Below are 25029 nucleotides of genomic sequence, written 5' to 3' on the forward strand. Positions count from 1 at the left end.
AGTTTAAATACACTTGAGTAGTTTTTGTAAACTGCACTAAAAAGATAAACATTTTTTGCATCTTTTTACTTGTTTAGTTTTTGATAAAAATGTTTTTCTTTAAAGTTATACTTGATTGAGTGTTTGGTCTGTGCCAAAAATATCTGTACGTGTGGCAAGCCTGGTGTGGATGTGTGTAGGTGGGTGGACAAAAAAATTGTCACTCGATTATCTCCGGACTGGATGAACGGATTTCGACCGTATTAGTCTCATTCGATCTGTTTTGGGGTCCCATAGGTCTCTTTTTAAAATCAGCACGTTTAGTGAAGTACTTCAAAAGTTATGCTAAAAAAACAATTTTGGCGTAAGTCCGGAAGATTGTAAAAAGGGTGGTTTTGTAAGAAAACCTATCATGTTATACATTTTCAGAAAGGTATTAAAAAGACCTTTCCAATGAAACAATCGAAGATCTGACAACCCTATCAAAAGTTATTAGCACTTAAGTGTTATTTATACAGTTTTTGTAGGCCGGATCTCAGATATTTCAATAAAAATGATGTCCGTGATGATCATTAGTTAGATAATCGAAAGACCTTTCAAATGAGCCTAAAACATCGACGATCTGGCAACCCTATCAAAAGTTATTAGCACTTAAGTGTTATTTATATACTTTTTGGAGGCCGGACTTCAGATATTGTGATAGAAATATTGTCTGAATCTTCCATGCGAACTATCGTTGGTTAGGTTTTTTTTATCAGACCTTGCCGATGAGCTAGAAATATTGTAGGTCTGCGAACCCTATCAAAAGAAATTAGTTATAAAGTTGATTTGTTAAACATGTTAAGGGAGAATGTTGCTATTTTTGCTGAATGTATTGACTTTATGAATGTGAGGAAAGCACCAACCACCTAAATGTGGATTAAGTAACGTTTTTTTGTAAGTTTCAGGTATTTTTTGAACGTTCTGGTCTTTCAAAGAAGAAGAAATTAACAACATTCCAATAGTTTTGTTTGAAAGTGCTTCCATAGATTGATTCAAAATTATAAAATTTATAAATTAAGATAATGAGAGGAACCTTAAATTTGTTATAAGAGCTTAAAACAAAGTCAGTGCAAATGAGCTAAAAATTGAAGGAAATATTACAAAAATATTCAAAAGTTCAAATATAATTTTCAAAACAAATACGCTTGAGATTCTACACTTTTCCCAACTTTTGTACCATAAAAATCATTAATTCCCGACTTTTTCACGATATTTTTCCGAATTTTGGGGAATTCCAGACCTTTAAATAAAATTTGCATTGACCTTAGTTTTTTTTAACTTTTTGAGGCTCAAAATTTCGTAAATTTGGTTTAATATTTGAAATAATTTTAAATTAAAAAAAAATATTGTTGATGTTTTTCCAAATAAAACATGCAGCAATAATTTCAAATTTACTCTATCAAGCTTCAATCCAGATGCCATAATTTTATACCAAAGCTCACTGAAAAGCTCACTCTCTCAGTTTCGTTCTCAGTCTGAATGTGGTTTGCTCATAATGCCTCTCTTTTAATTTCTCTCTCAGCTCACGTTCGCTTGACACGCCACCCACCCACTACTGAATTAACTCAGCTTATTATTTTTTTTTTTCAATGAATATTGCTCCAATCGCGTGCAGTTCTAAACAGCAAACAAGCCAACAAACAAACAAACTTCAGAAGCATGTCTCTTTTTCACTCTGCGTTCGGTCTCTTTCTTGCTCATCTTTTTCGCTGTAATCCGACCTTCGTCACGGTTTGTGCGATAGTCTACTTTGTTTTTTTTTTTCTAGAAGAAACTCAATTTCTTTTGAAATTTTATCATAACTATAACGATTTAATTTCAATTTTCAATATGTTTGTTAAAAAAGTTTAACAAGCCGGTTTCGTCAAAAATAATTTTAATCAACTTTCAACAAAATGTAATACATTTGTGCTAAAGAATGCAGCCATTCCCCCATTCATGCTCGATTAAGTTCGTTCGTTGCGCAGACACGAAAACATACATACGTTTATCAGTTTCCCTTTACCCGGGTGTCATTACATTCAAGGAATTATGGGCTAAAGAAAACATCTAGTACCACGTGTACTTACACATGAACGTCCAACACAAAAGAACACACCCAAATCAAGCGTAATCACCGATGTGTGTGTGTTGGTGCCCTTTCTCTTTGCGAGTTTTTTTTATCTTCTTTGATTATGCACTCGAATTAATTCAAAACATACGCACACACATTCACGGACACGCGACGCGTCCGGAAAAACTGTCCTCTATTTTCCACACACATACACACACTACACCACGCTACTTATCAAAGTAAACGTGTGAGAAACACGTCGTTCTATCTCACGCGCGACACGATCGATCCAAGGCGGCTGTGGCGCGACTGCTGACCATCCGAAGAGGCCAGGCCACCACCAAAACACAACGACGACGACGACGAGTTCGTTTGTTTTCGTCGTCGTGGTGTGGCGTGAAAAAGCGAGACGAAAAAAAAAATATATTTTTGATACGATGGCAACATCAAACTAGACCCTCAGCAGGCCATGCCAGTGTGTTTGTGTGGTGTGGTGCTTGTTGGTCTGTGAACTTGAAAAAAAGAACCGCTTTTGCCGCGAGCGAGACTGTTGCGCGATTTCGACACGGTAACGGATACCAACACCAAAGTAGGCTTGAAATCGGCTGCTTGGTGAATGCGTGGATTATGGATCAATGAATTTACTGCTTAAATATCATATAAAATGTTCTAAGTTTATTCAGCTATAGTCAATACTTCCATTATTGAACATTTTTGTAAACTTCTTTAAAAAATTGTAGGTGGTTATGTTGCACATGACCAATATGACAAAGCACTTAAAAAAAACTCTTGAATAGAACCAACTTAAGGAAAGGTTGTGGACAATTCTGCCGATTTTTTGTCAATTTAAAGTCTAGTATAAAATACCGTGAAGTTTGATGCCCATATTACCCAAACTCGTTTAGTGAGGGAAATGTCCCTCCGTTGGAACATCCCGGAGGGCACCGACCTCTCCAGATACACACACAAAAATATTACTGTAATGACAAAAGTAGCTTACATTTAAATTAAAAAGTTGCCAAAATTTGCTGAAGGGAAAGTTTTTTTTCTTGTTTTAAAAATGAAAATTTTTACCTCTGCAGTTTTTGAAAATCTCCTTACTAACTGATTTAAAAGTATTGACTTTTAACTGTATAATTTCTTTCATTTTGACGTTCTCGTGTAATCGTGTACGCCTAAGTCGCAAATGTAAACAAACAAAAAACAAAAATCTAGGTGCCAAAAATCGTAGCCATGTTGAATTTTGGAGCAACAACCGGCGAAAAAGATTTTTTTTTTCGATAAAAGTTTAGTCTTTTTGTGATAATTTTGAAGGCGCGTTCCATTTTTTCGAGCTATCTTGAAAAAATGTTCGGTAATTTTTTTTGGCACTACTGTTACGATACATTTCAATGGAAAAATGCAAGTGCTTAAATATATTTATACAATTATTATCAGATGAATTATCAACTACCATAAGGCTTTTAGAATTCTATTTCGCATAAGAATATTTGTCTTCAATCAAGTAAACCAGCATGCTGTTCCCTTTTTGTACATGCTTTTGGTTATCTTTGAGAGAACATTCATAAATGCTTCATGCTTTGTTATAACTTTCAGGAGTTCCTACAGGTTGCTACAAAATTCATTTTCAAACTAGAAAGTTTTATTCGAGCATTGAAGAGCTTTATTAAGTATTTATTAGGTACACAATAAAATTATAATGTCTTAGCAAAGCAATCCACTTTAACGACCCCCGGGTCTTTTGTGGGCTCTGTTGCAAGTTTCTGCTCATTTCTAGGCGTCCCTAGGGTTATGTGTGGTGAGTCACCCAAAACCTCTTTTACGCAAATGGACCGACGTTTTACTTCCCCCCATCCGATAGAAGGCCAGGAGGATAAGGCGGGAATCGAACCCGGGCCTCACAGCAACTTAGGGATCGGCAGCCGAAGCCTCTAACCACCGCGCCACGAGGCCCTCGATTATAATGTCTTATGATACTCTTAATTTTTACTCTGGCTAACCTCCTAAAGTAGTCCATTTTAGCTTTATTGCTGATTTAACACTTAATTAACACAGCATGTGGGACTAAAAGGCATCTCGCATTCATTTTCTCAGGAATTCTACATAACTTCTCCAAAACTACAAAAAATCTAAAATTGTTACTTGGGCAGTTCGGTACTTTTTAGTGTGACTTTGTCAAACCAACGGGGTACAAACTAAAAAGTGACCAACCACCGGAGGTTTCATGACGGCATTGCAAAAAAAAAAATGATTTTCACTCGGCAGCATTCAAACAGTAAGTCATGAGTGACATTTCAGTTTGACAGATTGACTGTTTACTTCAGTTCAGTTTAGTAAAAATATAGCAGATTTGGGCTCCCTGAACTTGTTCTAATCAACAGAATTAAATTTTAGTGGATTCCCTGCAAATAATTACAAAAAATATAAAATTAAAAAAATAATGGGGGTACCTCAGGGGGTACCCAAATTAACAATTTTATTTTTTGGCAGGAAATTCACTAAAATTAAATTCTATCGACTGGAGCATGTTCAGGGAGCTAAAATGGCGTTACATACGTCAACTTCAAATATGTCGATTTACGTTACCTCAGCTCTGGCTGAATATATGTTAACTGTTTTGGTTTCATTCGATTCGTCTTGAGGTCTTTTAATTCCCTTTTTAAAAATATTTAGTTTTGTAAAAGTTATGCTGATTTAGGCAAAAGTTTGGAAGATCATAAAAAGGTTGGTTTTGTTATATATTTCTAAAGTATTTAAAGACCCAAAAGATTGAAAATCTGACAAACTTAGGCTGGTACAAATATTTTTAAAAGTTTTTGTCCCCCTCAAAATTGGCCCGAAAAATCAGGGGCCAAAAAAAATATTTTTACAATAAACTTCAAAATTTCAATGAAAACTCAAGTGCAACCAGCTGAAATCAAATTAAACTACATTCTCCTGCGTGTAAAATCATTTTTAGCATGTTTGGGTTTATTAAAAAATCTTAAGATTTTTTGAAAATTTTCGATGCAAAATCTTTTTTTTCGATACAATTTTTGTTTTTGTCAGATCTTAGATTTTTTGAAAACTAATGATTGCAAAACAACTGAACTAGTGTAAAATGCATTTTAAAACACTTTTTTCATTTAAATGTGAAGATTATGGCTTGTTATTTAAATTTTTATATTTTTTTATTTTTTTGCCCCTCCTTTGACCTCGGCCAGGGCCGAGGGACAAAAACTTTTTTAAATATTTGCATCGGCCTTACTGAAAGTAAGGCTGAAAAATATTTTGTTGAATCAGCCTGTACGAGGTTTGATTCAACAAAATTGTTGTTGAATATAACCAACGCCGATTTTGCGTTCAAACAAACGTTGATTTTCTCAATTCCACAAAAATCTTCCGTTGTTTTGAAAAAGTTGCATTGACGGTTAGCGTTGATTCAAAAAAACATCTTGATTTATAAATCAACAAAACGTTTTGTTGATTCAGATATGCCTTATTTTTCTGCGTGTAATCAAAAGAGTCCAAAAAATCGAATAACCCTATCAAATGAATTGAGTACAGTCCAGACTCGATTATCCGAAGGCCTTGGCAAAATTTCACTTCGGATAATCGTATCACGAAATTTCGTTGTCTTATTTTTTATTGTTGAGCTTTAGTATGACCTTTTAACTATTCTAAGGTGATTTAGAATTCTTAAATCCAAATTGGCGGCTGATATGGCGGTTATGTAATATTTAAAAAAAAGGCATTTTTCAATTTAATACGTAGCCAACCATACAATTTTGACTAACGTGGGGTTGCTGAACTCGAATTTAATTTTAAAAGTAAAGAAATAAAAAATACGACAGCATTTTTTTTTGTTCGAGATTCGATTATTCGAAGTCCCATACAAACCTTCAGGTAATCGAACTTCGGATAATCGAGTCTGGACTGTACATTTATAGGTTAGACATTGTTATTAGTTTAAAAATATAACTGTATCAATCGACTGAATTATCTTGCAATACGCTGCAAGTGGGCGTGTGTGTTTGGGGACGCGATTTCATACCAATGATATTCCGAAAGACGGTGTGGACCGGTGTTGAAGCTACGCGACGTTCACCCCCATCTGTTGCTTTTGATTGTATGCATGCTGTTTGACCCTATAAAGTTGTACCGTTTGCTAAAAGTGTTTTAAATATGTTTTGTCAATCATTAGATGGAGTTTATTTTTTTTTTAATACACTAAGTCAAAAACTATTAAACAATATTTTTTTAATTATCTCAAATACTGTTGGTTACAGACTTCACAATTTAAAATAGGGGAACAGCATCTAATTCCAGCGTGCCTCTAATGTTGGCAGGTCAGAACTTTGACATTCAATTAAAGCTAATTAAAAGCGTTTTCAACTGAAATTGAGTGATAAATAGCTGAATAAGAAGTGAGCAAGCAAGTTTCTATCAAAAGTTTTGCAAAAGTAGTTGTTTAAATAGTGAAAATCAGTAAATTGGATGGAGTTAGGAGCGAGAGCTTAACCTGCCAAAGATACGAGAATTTCCCCTAACTATTGAAATAATGCGAATAGGACAAATCTTTGAACATTTATTTATAAATATGAGTGTAACAGAGTAACAATGTTGTTAAGATTTTTTTTGTGAAGATATGTTCAATGTATGTGTGGAGGATGTTGGAGGATGGAGAATTTCCCCCACCAGTTCCCAGCAAGATAATTTGTTAATCTTAGAATATTTCCAGAGACAACGAATCACAAATTTTAAAATTAAAATTTTTAAACTTGATTTCACTCTTTTAATAGCATATAGATAGAATTAAATTATTCAACTTAAAAGTAAATATTATTTTTTTAACTTTTGAAAATACCTGTCAATTTGCGAGAGAAACGCGCGAGTCGTACGCGAAAAGAGAGGAGAGCAATTCCGCTCCCATTTTCTCTCTTGGGCGCTGCCATGCGGTTTGTGGTGTGTTTACACGTGGCCGCTGGTGTTTGTGCAATGTGTTCCTCTTCCCACGGTCGTTTTATTTTTCTCCGTGCGAGGGGTGTCGAGCGCGTGAGAGTGTGCGTGCGTGCGTGTCATCGCGCGCCTGCTACGACGCCGCTCTCTTTCTCTCGATCTCTCTCTCTCGACATCAGATCAGACATCATCATCGGGAAGAGGAGGTTACTGTGATTCGCGCGACATTGCCTTCCTATACTGCAAACTGGTCGGACAGTTTTCTTCCGTGCTCGTAAACGGCTGATATAGTGCAGGATTGAGGAAAAAATTGGCGTTTTCTCGGCAGGTCGCGTTTTTCTTTTTTCTCTTGAGTGTGTGTATTGGTAGTGAGGCATTCATATTTTGAAGTTTATAGTTCTATCGCTTGCTAGAAAGTCAAGAGTGGAAAAGATTTTGATCGGGTGATAACTTTCGTTCGAGATTATTATGTGGAGAATTTGAAAACGGTTTGAATGATTCAAGTGGATCTCGAGATTGATTTTATTGGATTCTGAGAGCTTTTTAATCTGTACATAGTGCGAAGAAGTTTGAATAAGTGTCTGGTTATTTTCAGTCAAGTGTGTGTTCGTGTGTGTAAATATAATCAAACGTGTAATTTTTCATCCCACGTATTCTATAAATAGTAAGTATTGCTATATCATCAAGTTCAGTTTACTGAGTGACAATTTTTTAAATTCTTTGGAAAGCTAATTTGAATTTTTATCGCTTGATTCGATTTTTATGAGGAAATTTCTTCCACCAACAATATCAGGCGATTCCACTTTATTTTTCGCTTCCTCCCATAAATATTGCTGGTTCTATCTCCGGGAGCCGCCGCCACATCCGTACAAAAGCCGCTCACACATACAATCGCAGAAAAATACACCTTCCTCGAGCGTGTGCGTTAGCGAGAGAAAGTCCCCACAAAAAGAGAGAACGCGTCGTGTATTTTTATGCTCATTCAATTCAATCACATGTGCCAATGATGATATTTTCGCAAATCAATGCGCACTTGTAATGGTCTTAGCAGGCTACGCGTCACTTGAATGTTTCTTTATTACATTGAATATTTATTCTTAGCAGTGTAAAATTTGTATTTGCTGAAATTTGTTTTTTTTTTCTGAATTTCAAATGATATTTTTTTGTCATTCTCAAATTATTTTTCACCGAAAAAAATACATAATAAATGTCTATCGTAGCTAAATTTGGTTTGCGGTGAGTGCGTCATCATGAGTACTTCCTCACTTAAACAAAACAAGCACACCAACATGCGCACACATACACTTTCAGTGCTACTTTGCACAAGGGTGAGCAAGAAAGAGAGTAAATTTCGCTCACACTCTATTTTCATGCCGTGCACACTGATTTTTCACCGTGTGTACAGCAGCAGAGAAGAACAAAGTGTCATGTGAACAACCGCCCTCATTTGTTTTTGTTTTATGCAGCCGAGTGTGTGTTTGTGTGTGTGTTTTGTTTGGTGTGCCTGATCATGAATACCGCTTTCAGATTTCACTTGGAAAAATATAATTTTGATTTAACGTTTCAATCAAAATCAAATTATTCGCTCTGCAGCCTTGCCTTGGCGTTCTCGATTGCGAGATTCCTACTCGAAACTAGGTGTCCAAAGGCTTGATTGTTGAGGCAATTGCAAACCACTTTTTACAACTGAGCTTCCATCCAACCCGGGATTCAAGCTGACGACCTTTGGATTGTTAGTCCAACTGCCTTCGAGTGACTCCACCGAAGCGACAGGACCCAGGAAGACGACTCTTATACCTGGATTGAGCTAACGATCTCACCCTCTATGTTAGACCGGGGTCAACATTTACTTCCCCGTCCGACGGAAGGCGGGGTCAGACAAATCTCGTCTCAAAAAATGCCACCGGGACCGTCTGGGATCGAACCCAAGCCGACTGGATGAGAGGAAACCACGCTTGATAGTATATAAGGGGTCACGGCGTGTTTTCTAGAACAAGCTTTTCACGAAAAAAAGTCATCGCTTCTTTCAAAAGTGGCTTATACGAAATTTTCTCAGCTTTCCAATGCTTTTAAGAGCGAAATGAATCATCGAGAAATTTCTGAGATATCTATTTTTTTAGTTTTTTTTTGTATTAAATTCCTTCATTATTTATAGGAAACTTTTAAATAACAGCTCTGAAAACTTGTCAAATTTTGTGTTTTTTAATGTCATTTATTCATCAAAATGTGCAAAATAAGACAAGAAACAACTTTGTAGAAGGATGCAAATCGCTAAACATTTTGAAAATAATGTTTTAACTGAGTTTTTAAATATGTGTGATTTATTCAGAAATTAAAAACATTAAACCGCAATAAAATATGATTTTAACATGAATTTAAAGATAATTACATAATCGTTGCGTACAAGTATCACGTGACTGGTCTGATTTAGCTGATACAACCGAAATATTTGTAGATTTGAGATTGTTAAGGTTATTATTGGATTTTTATGAATAAATGTGATATTTCCGTTATCAAATACGAACCAGAAACATGGATACAAAACATGATTTAAAATCAAAAATGTACTACAAATTACTGTTGCAAGCTTCAAAAGTCATATTCCCATGAGTATAAAATAAAGAAAAAAAAATGTTTTTCTGTTGAAAATACATTTAAAAGTAGTAAGTAAAGTAAGAATCGTGAGTTTTAACTCTGAATGTTGAAAACATCGTCAGAATTTTTTTTTGGTTTAAACAAAAATTAAATAGTATTCAATAAAAAAAATCATACAGAAACATCCATTCCAAATTAGCTGAAAAAAAAAGTGAAAGTTATTGTAAAATGTTTTGCAAAAATAATTCATACTCATAAAAAGTATTTCTTCTGAAGCTTGCAACAGTAATTTGTAGTTCAATTTCGAATATAAAACATGTTTTGTAATCGGGTTTATCAGCTAAAACCAAGATTAATCTGAGCAGACGAGTGATATTTGTTCACAAAAATTATGTAATAATCTGTTAATTCTTTAAAAATTTATTTTAATGCGATGTTATTATTTTCATTTCTAAATAAATCCCACATATTCAAAAAATCGGTTTAACTAAATTTTAAAAATGTTTAGCGTTTTGCAACCTTTTATAAAGTTGTTTCTTGTCTTAGTTTGCACATTTTGATGAGTAAATGTCACATAAAACACATCATTTGACAAATTTCACAAACTGTTATTAAAAAGTTTCCAATAAATAATAAAGGAATTTAGAACAAAAAACTTAAAAAAAAAAGATATCTAAGAAATTTCTCGATGAATCATTTCGCACTTAGAAGCATTGTAAAGCTGAGAAAATTTCCTTTGAGACAGATTTAAAAGTAGCGATGACTATTTTTTCTCCTTAAGGTTGCCCAGAAAACACGCCGTGGGGTATACAGAAAATACTTTTTGCTAAAAAAAATCATCAAAAATCAGGATCAACTCGGATCGTTTTGCACCCTTGGGCAAAGTTGTAGGGAATGGAGCACTTCCATTCGAGCAGTTTTTGCTTTTTTCTACAATGTATTTCTTATGGAGCGAACTGTCAAAACTGCTCGACTGCGGATGCTCCATTGAATTTCCTACAAGAATCACACACTTGGACAATTTTGGACAGGACCCGCGCCACATGGCAGAAAAATACTGAAAAGATGTTTTTCTGCATAAATTTTTGCGATTTTTCTCATATAAACTTCAACGATAAAACACGACCTTAAAATCCTTTTTGATTCGGCTCAAAATTGGCAGAGTCAGAGGCACTAAACATATGGTTCAGCTGAAAATAAGGGTGGATCACTTAAAAATTCTAGATTTGCTCAAAATTTGATTTCGAGTCGATATATGTATATGTGAAGGTAGGTCAAGGAGGTCAAATTGAGATGTATTTTTTTTTCGAGAAGATGCTATTTTAAACTCAAATATCTCAAAGCGCAACACATATTTTCTGCACCAAGTGTATTCGAATAGACGTTAAAAAATCTCAGAGTTATATACCTAATTTTTCAAAGATACAGTATGATACAACCCTAATGAAATTGTACAACTTTATGTTTTTTCTAAGAAATTGTGCCCGCTGATTCTGAATCTGCCCTCAGAACTAAAACAAGGTATTGAAACGTCGTCTTTTGGTCTTATTTTGAACATATATTTCCATTATTATTTGGAAAATCCAATTCAAATTTACTTTACTCTTAAAATTGACACTTTTAAAAGGCTGTTTTTGATGGTTCGAAAGTGACACTTTCTGCAGTAAAAATTTCTTTAGCATTTTTCCAGTTTCCAAAACTGCCAAAGTAACTCATCAAAAGTTGTATATAAAATTAATGCTTCCACCTCAGGTTCCAGCTCATTTACACAGCAATTTTACACCACACAGTCTGTTGTGTTGTGTGAGTGTTTTTCGCGTCTGGGTTTGCCTGTATAAATTCCGGTTCGGAGCGCGTTGGTTGAGAAGCGCACCCCCAAAGCCAGAACAACTTGACTGTCTGAACATAGAACCGCTTTCGAGACATAAAATGAAGATAAGATGTCTGTGAAAAATAAGCAAATGGTGAGCACTACGAAAGAAACAAAGAGTCTTAAGCGCAGTGAAATTGGAAATAAGTCCATTTTTTCAATTGTATGCTTATTAAGACAAAAAAATCTTTGAAAAATTATTTAAAGATTGCTTTATCAACTAATAAATGTACCTTTCTTCTGATCCAAAACCTCAAGTCTTCAATACGCTTCTCTGCTTTTATGCTCCAGAAGACCGGTTGGGAAAAAGGGGGGAGCTCCAGCATGTTGTTTTGATAGAGTTTGCCTACAGACACCAACGTACCGGTTACGAGTATGGATTTGTGTTTGCAGGGGAAACCCACACATTCTCAATTATGGTCTCTTTCGGCATTTTGTTGGCCACCGCCACCGGGTGCTGGTGGAATGTTTTCGCCACCTAGGGAAGAACCAGCAGGAGGACCACTTCCGCACACTCCGTTCACCCAGTGCAGTTGTCCAGTCTAGGTTTATTTTTTCAAAGAATTATTGAATCTTTATTCAGGTTTTTGCAATTTTGCTGCTATTTACAGTCCAGACTCGATAATCAGAAACCTCAATTGTCTGAATCAAACATAAAGATATATTGAGCTCAAATTTCAGTTTACAGGAATTCTCTAGTTTTTTCGCAAATCGAATTTTCATTGTATTTTTTGCCTTTCTCACCTTACTGACTTATTCGACATCCTAGTTCCACCTTCACGTGTACATATCAATTCAGAATCAAAAACTGAACAAATATCTGTGTGTGTGTTTGGATGTGGATGTGTGCACTGAAAAATTCTCACTCAATTATCTCGGCACTGGCTTAACCGATTTTATCCATTTTGATCTCATTCGATCCAGCTTGGGGTCCCATAAGACCCTATTGAATATTATGACGTTTAGTAAAGTGCTTCAAAAGTTATGCTAAAAAAAACATTTGGAGGAATGTCCGGACGATTGTCTTTTTAAACAACTTTTTTCATTTTAAATTTGCTTTAAAAAAATGTGACTTGTAGTAGTAGACAAAAAGTGCCAAATTTGAGGGTACGACGGACGTTTTGCTTTTGGCCAAGCCAAAGCCATAAAAATAGAGATAGTGCTTTTGAAAAATATCGATAAAAAGCACAAAACATATTTTTTAGATGGAAATAGAATTCTAAATCGAAAAGTTGTTTTAAACTGCGCAGTTCTTGAGTTTGTTACTCGATAGAATTATCGTCGATAATATTACAAAACATCGTATTTTCTCGAAAATACTCAAATTTTTATAATTCGCAATACACTCAACCCCCGGTGGTTGGTCACATTTTCGTTTGACACTTTTTTAGTTTGTACCCCGTTGGTTGGTCAAAGTCAAACTAAAAAGTGACGAACTGTCACTTTTTACACGGCGCTCGCGCACACTATCAAAACAAACGTTTGGTAGTGTGTGTGTGAACTCCGTGTAAAAGGGGTGTCAAACTAAAAAGTGACCCCGTTCGTTTGACAACAGTTGGTGTCAAACCATCGGGGTTTGAGTGTAATACGTATGAATTTTCAAGCTTCCTCTTGGTAAATATTTTTTTGATGATATGGTATGTTTCAAAGTATAAAGTCTAAAAAATCACAAAATACCATTTTTTTAAGTACACATTTTTTGTTAAATAATTTGCTACATATGGGTATCGAACAATTAGAAATTTTACATGCACTTTCATTGTTTTAGACTTTTTTGAATGAAATACTAAAATTTTCACAGTATACCGTAATTTTAAGAAAATACTATTTTTTATAATTCGATTTGAAATTTTGCATGCATTTTCACTGTTTTTGAGGTTTTTGAATTAAATGCTAAAATTTTCACAAAATACCGTATTTTCTCGAAAATACTCAAATTTTAATATTTCCTATTTTGGGTTGGGTATCAAACGATTCGAAATTTTGCAAGCATTTTCACTGTTTTAGAGTTTTTTGAATGAAATGCTGAAATTTTCACAAAAATACCGTATTTTCTCGAAAATGCTCAAATTTTTATAATTTGCAATATGGGTATCAAACGATATGAAATTTTGCATGCATTTTCACTGTTTTAGACTTTTTTAAATGAAATACTAAAATTTTCACTGTATACTGTAATTTCTAGAAAATAATATTTTTTCATAATTCGCAATATGGGTATCAAACGATTTGAAATTTTGCATGCATTTTCACTGTTTGAGAGGTTTTTGAATGAACCACTAAAGTTTTCACAAAATACCGTATTTTCTCGAAAATACTCAAATTTTAATAATACCTATTTTGGGTTGGGTATCAAACGATTCGAAATTTTGCATGCATTTTCACTGTTTTAGAGTTTTTCAGACATGCATCGGCACTATGAGCTCACTTTAACGGCACTCAGCTTGTTATAGATGGCATTTTCGTTTAAAGCAATAATATGCTTGTTGCTAGGTAAAAATCTCTTGATTTTGGCTTGAATAATGTGTAGAAAACATTGGTTCATTGGAAAACCCGATTTTAGCTATATGTTCATGTAAATGTTCTCTTAAGCTCTCGAAAAGAACTTCTTAAAAGCTCTTTGAGTGCAATTAAGAGTTCTTAACCTATATCTCGGTTGTGTTTCAAAATAATCTCTCAGGGTCTTCGGGAGCCTAAAAGACAAGTGTAATTAGCGTATTCTATTCACTGGCACAACATGCTGGGTATCTTCTACGTGAAATGCCAAACAAGTTCTTCTAAAAGAGGAGTTAGAGCGGATGCATGTCTGGAGTTTTTTGTGTGAAATACTGAAATTTTCACAAAAAACCGTATTTTCTCGAAAATGCTCAAATTTTTATAATTTGCAATATGAGTATCAAACGATATGATGTTTTGCATGCATTTTCACTGTTTTGGACTTTTTTGAATGAAATGCTGAAATTTTCAAAGAATGCCGTATTTTCTAGAAAACACACATTTTTTTTATAATTCGCAATATGGGTATCAAACGATCCGAAATTATGCATGCATTTTTACTGTTTAAGAGGTTTTTGGTATGTTTTTTTTTGTGAAAATTTGAGTATTTTATTAAAAAAAAAACTTTAAAACAACGTCAATGCATGCAAAATTTCGAATTGCTTGATACCCATATTGCGAATTATTAAAATTGGAGTATTTTCGAGAAAATATGGTACTTTGTGAAAATTTCAGCATTTCACTCAACAAACTCTAAAACAGTGAAAATTCCTGCGAAATTTCGAATCATTTGATATCCATTTTGCGAATTATAAAAAATTGAGCATTTTCGGGAAATACGGTATTTTGTGATAATTTCAGTATTACATTAAAAAAAACTCTAAAACAGTGAAAATGCATGCAAAATTTCGAATCGTTTGATACCCAACCCATATTGGAATTATTAAAATTTGAGTATTTTCGAGAAACTATGGTATTCTGTGAAAAATTTAGTATTTCATTAAAAAAAAAGGCTCAGTGAAAATGCATGCAAATTTCATATCGTTTGATACCCATATAGCGAATTATAAAAAAATTATTATTTTCGAGAAAATATGGTATTCTGTGAAAATTTTAGTAATTCATTCAAAAAAGTCTAAAACAATGAAAGTGCATGCAATATTTCAAATCGTTCGATACCCATATGTAGCTAAATATTTAAAAAAAATTGAATACTTAAAAAAAATGGTATTTTGTTATTTTTTAGACTTTATACTTTATTATCAAATATTATCAAAAAAATATTTACCAAGAGGAAGCTTGAAAATTCATTCAATTATAAATATTTTGGAATAATTCAAAGGTTTCTGGGGATCCCAAAATTCCTGCTTCCCCTTGAGATGAGCCTGTGCAGTCATTTTTGTCAACTTTTGTAGGTCAGTGAAATCATTGGGAGTTTTAGAAAACCAACAAGAAAAATCGAAAACATAAAAAGATAGATGCAAATAACATTATTAAAAATGAATAAAGAAAAATATAAAAGAAGTATAACAAAAATTGTTCGAAATCACCTCTTGAACAAAATATAATAGATTCAATATACATATCTGGAGTTTTTTTTTTTTTTTTGGGATGGTCCAATAAACCAAATTTCCAAATTTTGATCTTTGGGTGTTTTTGAAAACGCCTTGAGTCAGGGGTATTAAAAAACACCCAAAAAGCAAAAAGTGAAAATTTGGCTTATTGGACCTTTTCGAAAAAAAAAATCCAGATATGTTGTTTAAAATCATAAATAAACAGCCAATTTTAAGTCTGGAGTGAACCGAAAAAGCCCAAATTTTAAGGCAAGCTTTGTTGGGTAAAAGGCCAATGCACAGTGATTAATATTGCATGCCAAACTGGTCAAATGTTGAACTTTTGTTGTTTATTCGACTATTTAATTTCAAGCACTACATCTCAAACCATAGTTAGCATACAAGTAGCATCCCGTATAACGAACACGTTCACACATCCGTTCATGTTGGGTCTGGCTGGCCAGACTGGTTGCTCCACGGCTTCCTTAATGGGTTGATGGATGGATGGTCGATTTTTTTTATTCTCTTCGATGTTCGCTGGTGTACGTGAGCGTATACGGCAGAAAACGGGTTTTTCGCATATATTCACATGCACTCTCACACCATTACAGAACGGGGGCCCAGCTGGTCCCTCCCCAGTACGTTTTCAAGATTAGCGGCCGCATATGTGTGTAAAAGAGCTATTCCTGGAGAATACAGTTGTGGGAATTCCCGAAAATATTTTTTGCTGAATTTTGAATTGAATTTCATACAATTCTCAACCATTAACAATTCAATTACTACATGTTCTACATGCACATCTGTCAGTAAATTATAAATACAAACACAGTCAGCAAGTTGCATCATTGTGCGCGTATGTACGCGAAGCAAGTAGCTTGCTGATTAAACGTCGTTAAATACCACGGGTGCATCGGCGGATGTGATAAGATAGCCGAAGCACTTGCATCCACTACCAATACAATTGCATTGGCATGACATTGTGACACGGGTCCCCCACAGACCGTTATTATGAAGAAAAAATTTCCACCCAAACCAATGATTGGACATGGTTTCTGAGACCATTCTGCACCTCTGGGCCAAGTTTCAAAATATTTGCCGGCAGAAATTTCGAATACGGTCAGTTTTAGTAATTTTAGTTGAAATTAAGGGGAAATCACATGTAAAATGCATAGGAAAACTTCAAAGTTTCAATGCCTAAACTCTGAAACGTTACTGATCATGGTTTAAATTGTACTTACATGTAGCAAAATGATATAAAACGATTTACGGAACTGACTTAGCCGGATTAAGCCGTAGTTAAGTGACTTAAGTACATTATTTACAAGTTTATATCTAAATATTTTTTAAATCTCCTACATTAGGCAATTTTAAGTCTAGGAAGACTAGATTGCATAAAAATAATTAAAATGGGGTGACTTTGAGCCAAGGGGTGACATTGTACCAAATTTTACGTTTGTTTAATAACTAAATAGCTTAACAACAAGCTCGATAAGCTTGAATTGTAAGGATTACTCGTTGCAAATATTGTTGTCCTCTCCCACAATTTTGAAAAATTCCATAAAAAGTTAAATAAGAACCTAGCCTGACAAGAGTTTTAAGACACAAACTACATTGAAAACTTAAATCGTCCTTCATATGTAAATATTTACAAGTTCAATAACCTATACATATTAGACTATACTATTTTCACATTTTCTTAAGATATGTCGGGATTGTTAGAATAGTGGATGAGTGGTTGTGTTTTCACATGAGACAGGAGTAGGTTATGTTTTAACTAAATATATTATCAGTAAAAGTACTTGCTGATCAATAATAAGTTTTGATGAATTTCATTGATGATCAAACTGTATCAACAATACATTAATCAATTATAAAATACAGTTTTTATGATGATTACCTGCAATTTTGCAAAATCATAATTAGTTTGAGATATTAATCCTGTGGGAAGTTGTGCAATTAAACTTTTGCTAATTATAATCATTATACAGGGCAACAAAAATGTTTAAGCTAAATTATAGCTGAAATACTCACTGCATTTCATTCGTATGGTTCAAATTTCTAAACGTTTTAAAACAAAAAAACAATTTTATTATTAATGCAATGCTACAAACTTGCCACGTCACATAATTGTTTTTCTTTTATTTGTATTCAGAACGAATCGATTCAGAACTGGAACATGTGCGCAGAATTTTTAAATCTGTCACTTATAGGCGATTTAAAACCAATAGGCATATTCAAACATATTAATTTGCGATCTGCGAAGCAATATCATCAAATTATTTTTGGGTTTGGGAACATAAATAGACCAAATTAAGCAGTCTACAAACAAATATTGACATAAACTTAATGCTTATCAAAACAATCTTTAGTACATTGTCACCCCTTGGCTCAAAGTCACCGCATTTTAATTATTTTTATGCAATCTAGTCTTCCTAGACTTAAAATTGCCTAATGTAGGAGATTTAAAAAATATTTAGATTTAAACTTGTAAATAATGTACTTAAGTCACTTAACTACGGCTTAATTCGGCTAAGTCAGTTCCGTAAATCGTTTTATATCATTTTGCTACATGTAAGTACAATTTAAACCATGATCAGTAACGTTTCAGAGTTTAGGCATTGAAACTTTGAAGTTTTCCTATGCATTTTACATGTGATTTCCCCTTAATTTCAACTAAAATTACTAAAACTGACCGTATTCGAAATTTCTGCCGGCAAATATTTTGAAACTTGGCCCAGAGGTGCAGAATGGTCCCAGAAACCATGTCCAATCATTGGTTTGGGTGGAATTTTTTTCTTCATAATAACGGTCTGTGGGGGACCCGTGTGTGAGTCTCGGATAATTTTATTTTTTTTCGTTGCCTTGTTGTAATATTCGTTTGGATTCAGTGCAAACAAACGAGTTCTCCTTGCCCGGTTAAACCACATACCAACAATGGAACATGGTGGGACCTGCTTGTTTCAGTTGCTGCTTGAAGTACGCTGGTTAAAGTTTTATGCCAAAATGTTTGGAATCAATTATATTCCAGCATCAAAGATCTGGCAACCCTTCCTCTAGTTGTTAGCACTTAACCACAATAAAATAACTACTAAATCTTGATGAATATTAAGTCGGGATTGTCCTTCTACAGTTTCCGAAACAGGCCAGAAGTGTGACTTCTTTGTTAGGACCTGCGGGCCATTCGAAAATATGAGTTGGGAGCGGGCACATCCGGTGTAAAAGGAGCACTTCTACGTCATCTGATCGGCCTTTTCCTGGAAAGAACCTAGGTTCTAGTGCGTCCATCCCGGGAATTCCCGGAACAAAAATCCCGGGATTTTTTCCATAACCGGGAATTCCCGAATCCCAGGATTTTTTTTATATTTTTCCCCGGGAATTCCCGAGATTAAAAACAAACCAAATTTTGGTCCAGAAATTTATGTTTGGGGGTGGAAATAGATCAATAGTTGAATACTTAGTAATCGATATGAATTTCAAAGCATTAAAATTTGTATTCGGATCAGGATTAATTTGGTTTATAATGAAAAAATGTTAAAATTTTACAGTTTACAGATCCGCAAAATGCTTTGTGCCTTGAATATTTTCTATTTTTTTTTTAAATAGACTTATATTCACAAATATATATGACTTTAAACTTGAAAAAAGTATGACATTTAAAAAAATAACCATTCATCAAAAACCGGCATCTGGAGCAAATCAGGACAAATGTAACGAATAAAGATAGCTGTTAAAGCTATTTTTTTAAAGAATAATGTTCTGTTTGTTTTGTTTGATTTCGGTAACAACAGGAACAGAACAAAACAATTAGAACACCAAAAAACACATTTCTAAACTGTTTTAAACTATCTAAAGACTGCTATCCTTGTTCAAATTGAAGTGTAGCTTATCACCATTTAACATTTTTTGCTCATTCTATGATTAAAGCTAGAAAAATAAACAAATATAATGAAAACATAGATTTTATAACTGCTTAAAAAATTTCCCGGGAATTCCCGGAAAAATATATTTCCCGTTTCTCGGGAATTTTGTAAATTTCCCGGTAATTTTAGAAATTTAAGCAAAAGTACACATTTTTTATACTTTATGGAACCGTTTTTTTAGATGCTCAGAGAAAAATAAATGAAGATGATTTTGTTCAATTAAATTTATTTTATAGCTCATATACAATTAATCAGATTATCAGACACTTTGACATCTGATAATATTAATTTTTGAAGCTACGGGAAAATTAAGTAAGCTTTTTCAAGAATATTTGGAGTTATTTCATAAAAAAATATATTAAATTAAGAATTTTTACGTTTTTGTTTACCATGATGAGTTGAAAATCAAATTGGTATCTTAATATTTTTAATTTATTTTTAATTCGAAAAATTGAAAAAAACATTGAGTTGTTTGAAGTAAACAAACAAGAGATGTTTGATTTTTGCTTTGCCATTTTGTCCAAGAATTAAAACCGTTATGACTTTTTTAGAAAAGTTATTTGTCATGAAAAACATAAATTCAGCATGTTTTTTTCCAACTTTTTGTATCAAACCACGCTCTCTTTTACGAGTTTTACTGGTCACAGAGGCAAGAAAATAATTTGTATGATTGTGGAGTATGGATTCATTTTAGGGGAAATTCTCGTAGGTTTCGCAGGTTAAACACTCGCTCCTAACTCCATCCAATTTGCTATTTTTTTCTATTTAAACAACTAATTTTGCAAAACTTTTGATAGAAACTTGCTTGCTTACTTCTTATTGAGCTATTTATCACTCTATTTCAGTTGAAATCGCCTTCAATGAGTTGTAATTGAACGTCAAAGTGCTGACCTGCCAACGTAAGAGGTACGACAGAATTAGATGCTGTTCTACTACTCACTGTCTAAATACCTTGATAAAAAAATAAAGGACATTATTTTTTGATTTATTGTACTATTGGAGCTTATAAAATAAGAAAAAGATAACATTTTCTTGCAGTTTTATGATTTTTAACATGCAGTTAAGCTGTTAATTGATCTTCACACTTGTTTTAGCCTTTCAGTCGCTGTTCTAAACAACTTAGAACCAAGACCAAAACAATTTTCAATAAATTTAAATTTCCCGGGAAATTGGTTGAAAATTTCCCGTTTCCCGGGAAATTTGTTACCCCGGGAAATTGGACGCTCTACCCGGATTCAATTAATATTTTGCCCGTTTCCCGGGAAATTCAGAACCCGGGAAAATTGGACGCCCTACTACGTTCTAACGATCGGCACACCATCTGAATTTGACTTTTTGAAAATTTGAGTTGTTTGTTGAAGATTTAAGCTAAGAACAAGATAGTCCGTTCGACGCAGTGGTGAACGCAGAACGCTGTGCCAGTTCGATTTTCCATCAACTGTCAGTCAAACAATCTGCAGGGGTTGCTTTGTTCAATGGTCGATGACTGGCAGGCTATGATGACAGGCGCAAAATTTTGCGTTTGCGTTCAGGCCTGACGGACAATCTTGTTCTTACCTTTACTGTTTCTTGGTGAGTGCTTTTCCATTCTCCCATCCCAATTTCCCAAATTCCACTTTCCCCATACAAAAATAAGTACCGTAAAACGGGGTGACTTTGATAGGTTTGAGATTTTTCCGCAAAATTAAGAGTACAACTAAAATACGTACGGAATGGTTTAGAACCATACTGAACGTTGTAGAGAAGTGTCCAAAGTACCTCAAAAAGAACTATTCATAACCTTTTGAAAAGTTTAAAAAGTTAGTTAACTATAGTTCAGAAAGTGTTCATGAAAGTCATTATTTTAATTTTCTCAAAGTGTCATGATTTTCTCAATGAACATGATTTTAAATTGGAAAACGGAATGCATTTTCGGATTCTTTGGACAATTTTCCACTAGGAGAAGGTTAAATAAGTTTGGAAAAAATAAATAATGTATTTTTGAAACACAACTTAAAAAAATCTCCAAATGTCAAATGTGAAAACTTTCGATTTGTGCTTCGAATTCAGTATAAAATGCAATATAAATCGATAATTTTATAAACAAAACTAGTTTTAACAAATTACAGGCAAAATTCCGACTTTTTAACAATTTTACCTAAAATTTATATGTATTTTGTTAAAAAATCTTATAAACTTAGTTTACTAATTATTAACATTGATTTTTTTTTTTTCTTAAAAAACTATATCAGCTACTTTAGTGATGGTACATTTAACGTACAAATAAAGTTTAAAAATCATAAATATGATTTTATGCATGGACTTTGTGTGGCCTACCCCAGTACATGTTTTAAAAATAATAATCTTGAGATAAACCTTTACTGTAGGAAAATATTCCAAAAACAAATTGAAATCCTACCAAAGTCACCAAGGTTTACGGTATTTGCTAAATTCACACTTACATACCACACCTAACTGGTTCGGCGCGTTTGGTACGGTAAGTCCACGCATCCTTATTCGCATGGTGATTCTGTGAAATGTGATCCGTTCACAGAATCCAGGTCGCTTTCTCCGGATTGGCTGCGCTTGAGATCGATTACATTACATTACAAAACAAATTGTGAACGTATAATAGTAGTTTATGCAACAAGTTGCAAAAAGAGGATTTTTTCAGCACGAGTCGTACATTTATCCAACGAGGTTCACCGAGTTGGATAAATACGAAGAGTGCTGAAAAAATCAAGTTTTGCAACGAGTTCCATACAACATTTTTTGCAATTCCAAAAAACACACACTGAGTGAAATGTTATGTCAAATTTTCATGTATTTTGTCAATAAATCGTTTAAATAAAAAAAATGTTGAAAAGTGTTACTTTTCGAAACAAGTGCTGAAAAGTTCAAATTTTCAGCACCCATTTGAGTGCTGAAAAGTAGAACTTTTCAGCATTTATTTTGAAAAGTTTTGCTATTCGATTCTGTTATTTTTGGTACAGAAAAGTAGGCTATTTCGTCGTTCAAGAATGACAGGAAAAGTAAGTAGTTTCACGACGGAATTGCAAAAAAGCATTTTTTCAGTTGTAATTTTGTAATTTTCAATAAACCCAAACTGTTGATTTGCACTTCCAGCTCAGACAAATCAATTGTGCTTGCAATCTCAGAAAAAAGTAAAGGGTCTGCACAAACTGTGAGTGAGCAAAAACTTAAGCAAAACACCTCGGTGAACAAGTTATTCCGTCAGTATACTTCTCTTTTTCGTTCACTCTTCTCCAGCGTTGACCCGTCAACACATGGACGGGTCTGACTCAAAGTGGGGGTTGGGGCTTGGCAACAGGGGGCTTGTGGGACTTGTCCCCAAAACAAGAGCAGAACCTTAATCACGATGGGTTGGAAGCTTCACAAACACAACCCAAACTGACCGCTGAAAGCGCACTCACATTTGCAGCAGAATTTCATGGCAAAACAAGCAAATTTTTATGGAAGAGAGAGAGGGAGTTCAATCACATAGACACACAAACAGCCCGGTAGAAACGCTCCCCCACACGCCGATAGATCACGTGGACCCACCTCCCCTTTCGCGTTGGGCCACGTGTACGTGTGAGTATTAGTGCTTTGGAGGTTGGGGCCGATCGAAACACTTGTGCCGGCAAGCCGCAATGTTCTGATTGTGTGTGCGAGCGGCAGAGCACCGTACAAATACATTGATTCAAAGTGGCAGGCAAACTCGTTGTTTAACTCTGTCTACGAGTTTTTATGTAAAGTTATCGAAACTTTACTTAACAATGCTTTTTCGAGATTTTCAACCAAGTTTATGTAGAAAAATTCGGTAAAAAATCAAGGTAAAATTACATCTGGGAAAAGGTACATCTTTTATGTAAGAAAAAATGCGTAATTTTACTTCTGAAAATGTGTAATTTTATCACCTTTTTTGTGTAATGTCACTTTTTCAGTCTAAATAGAGGTAAAATTACATCATAAAAGAGGTAATATTCAACCTTCCAAAATTACAGTTTCCAATGTATAATCGAGTCTGGACTGTAATATTTTCTGTAAATCTTTAATTAACTATCATCAGGATTTTTGAGCATGTTATTTTCTAGTAAAATATTCTTTTAATGCGTACTTCCCAAACCATCGCCACCCCTATAAAGGTGATGAAAAGTGGGTAAATCTAGCAGCTCTCTGCAAGTGCATTATTTATAGAATCTGTGCAAAAACTGGAATAAATCAAATCTCTACCTTCTAGGTACAGTGTACGTTCTAGAAATCACTACTAAGTCATAAATAAAAATTGAAGAATATAATATTTAAAGAGAGCATTAAATTTAAATGCAAAACCTTTTATAGAAAAATAACATTCATCCGTCATTTTCAAACATTGGTGCAGCTTCGGCCGGCTCGCACATCAAGTGGTTTTCCCTCTTTTGAAAAAAAGGGGGGGACCAGCTCACCAGCATCACCGTCTACCCTTGGAGTTCCGTTCCGAACAACAACATCGAAGGGTGAAGCAACTCACTCGCGGCATAATTATTCACTCGTGATGCTATGCTGAGCTGATGCTGATATACATACACGGCCACGGCTATGTTGAGCAATGTAGCGGCGTCACGTGGGAGTATAAGTGTGTACTTTGAGGTTTCGAGACGTTTTTATACCACATGACACACTGTTGAGACTGGATGGAAAGAAAGGCAGCGAAAAAAAACATGGTTTAATCTTTGTGGAAGGAAACTTATGGAAGCTCATGAACTTATTCTTCAAGCATCTCGAGCGTGATTTACATTTTCTACTTCACGGCGTTTGTTGGTTTGCCAACGAACCTGCTCTTCTAAACAGAATTGCCTCATATTTCCAGCACGCCAATATAGAGCAAGTTGCTACAGTGGGCAATGAGCAACATTATTTGGGCCAAATAATAATGATTTGTAGAAAACAGTCCAGAATCGATTATACTAAGGCCTTGAAAAAAAAATTAAATCACAAAAAAAATTATTTGTCTTTCTGTCTGTCAAATTTTTGGTTTAAAGTGTATGCATGACGCCTAAAATATGTACTCTTAATTTATTTAAAATTTCTTAACAAAAAAACATTAATTTCATGTGAAAAGAAAAAAAAATAGCGTTAAAAAAACAGGAAAAACCAACTTTTTGTTCATTATTCGATTATTCGAAGTCCCATTTAAACCATCTGGAGTCTGGATATATATTGTAGTGCCACCCAATCTTTATCGAACCATACCAATATTTTGTCATGCAACTCACACTTGAAATGGCTAACAATTTTCTTTTTTCATTTCAGATTGCTTCAGCAACGTGCTTACAAAAGGTTTGTTCTCGATATTACTGACACTAATTCGACGCCAACATTTCTAAAAGCAGCATATACAAATCGTACAAACGTATTTGATTGTTGAGCTTCATTTTTCAATTTCTATTTTAATATACAAGGAAAAGAAGATGTTCTAATTAAAACAAACGACGAAAAATTTTGCTTTTATTGATCATCTATTATTTCAATAAAACATTATTTCCGTCATTATATTTAAAAAAAAAACAAACATAACTTCTTTTGAAATCACCAACGTCTATATCACCCTGCTGTTACTGG

General features: G+C 34.1%; 2 protein-coding genes across 3 annotated transcripts in view; one reads left to right on the forward strand and one right to left on the reverse strand.

Annotated features, from left to right (window-relative positions):
• Window positions 1–2409, reverse strand: part of LOC6049904 (transport and Golgi organization protein 2) — a 68389-nt gene extending 65980 nt beyond the window's left edge. Inside the window, exon 1 of the mRNA XM_038263052.1 lies at window positions 2091–2409. The gene's annotated coding sequence lies outside the window, so the exon portion shown is untranslated. The remainder of the gene's footprint in view (window positions 1–2090) is intronic.
• Window positions 2410–7229: 4820 nt separating this feature from the next.
• Window positions 7230–25029, forward strand: part of LOC6048722 (mucin-5AC) — a 99672-nt gene continuing 81872 nt past the window's right edge. For both annotated transcript variants that reach the window (XM_038264369.1, XM_038264368.1), the window contains exons 1-2: window positions 7230–7676; window positions 24721–24747. The gene's annotated coding sequence lies outside the window, so the exon portion shown is untranslated. The remainder of the gene's footprint in view (window positions 7677–24720; window positions 24748–25029) is intronic.

Source organism: Culex quinquefasciatus, chromosome 3, assembly GCF_015732765.1.
Source record: "Culex quinquefasciatus strain JHB chromosome 3, VPISU_Cqui_1.0_pri_paternal, whole genome shotgun sequence".
Taxonomy (NCBI): Eukaryota; Metazoa; Arthropoda; class Insecta; order Diptera; family Culicidae; genus Culex; species Culex quinquefasciatus.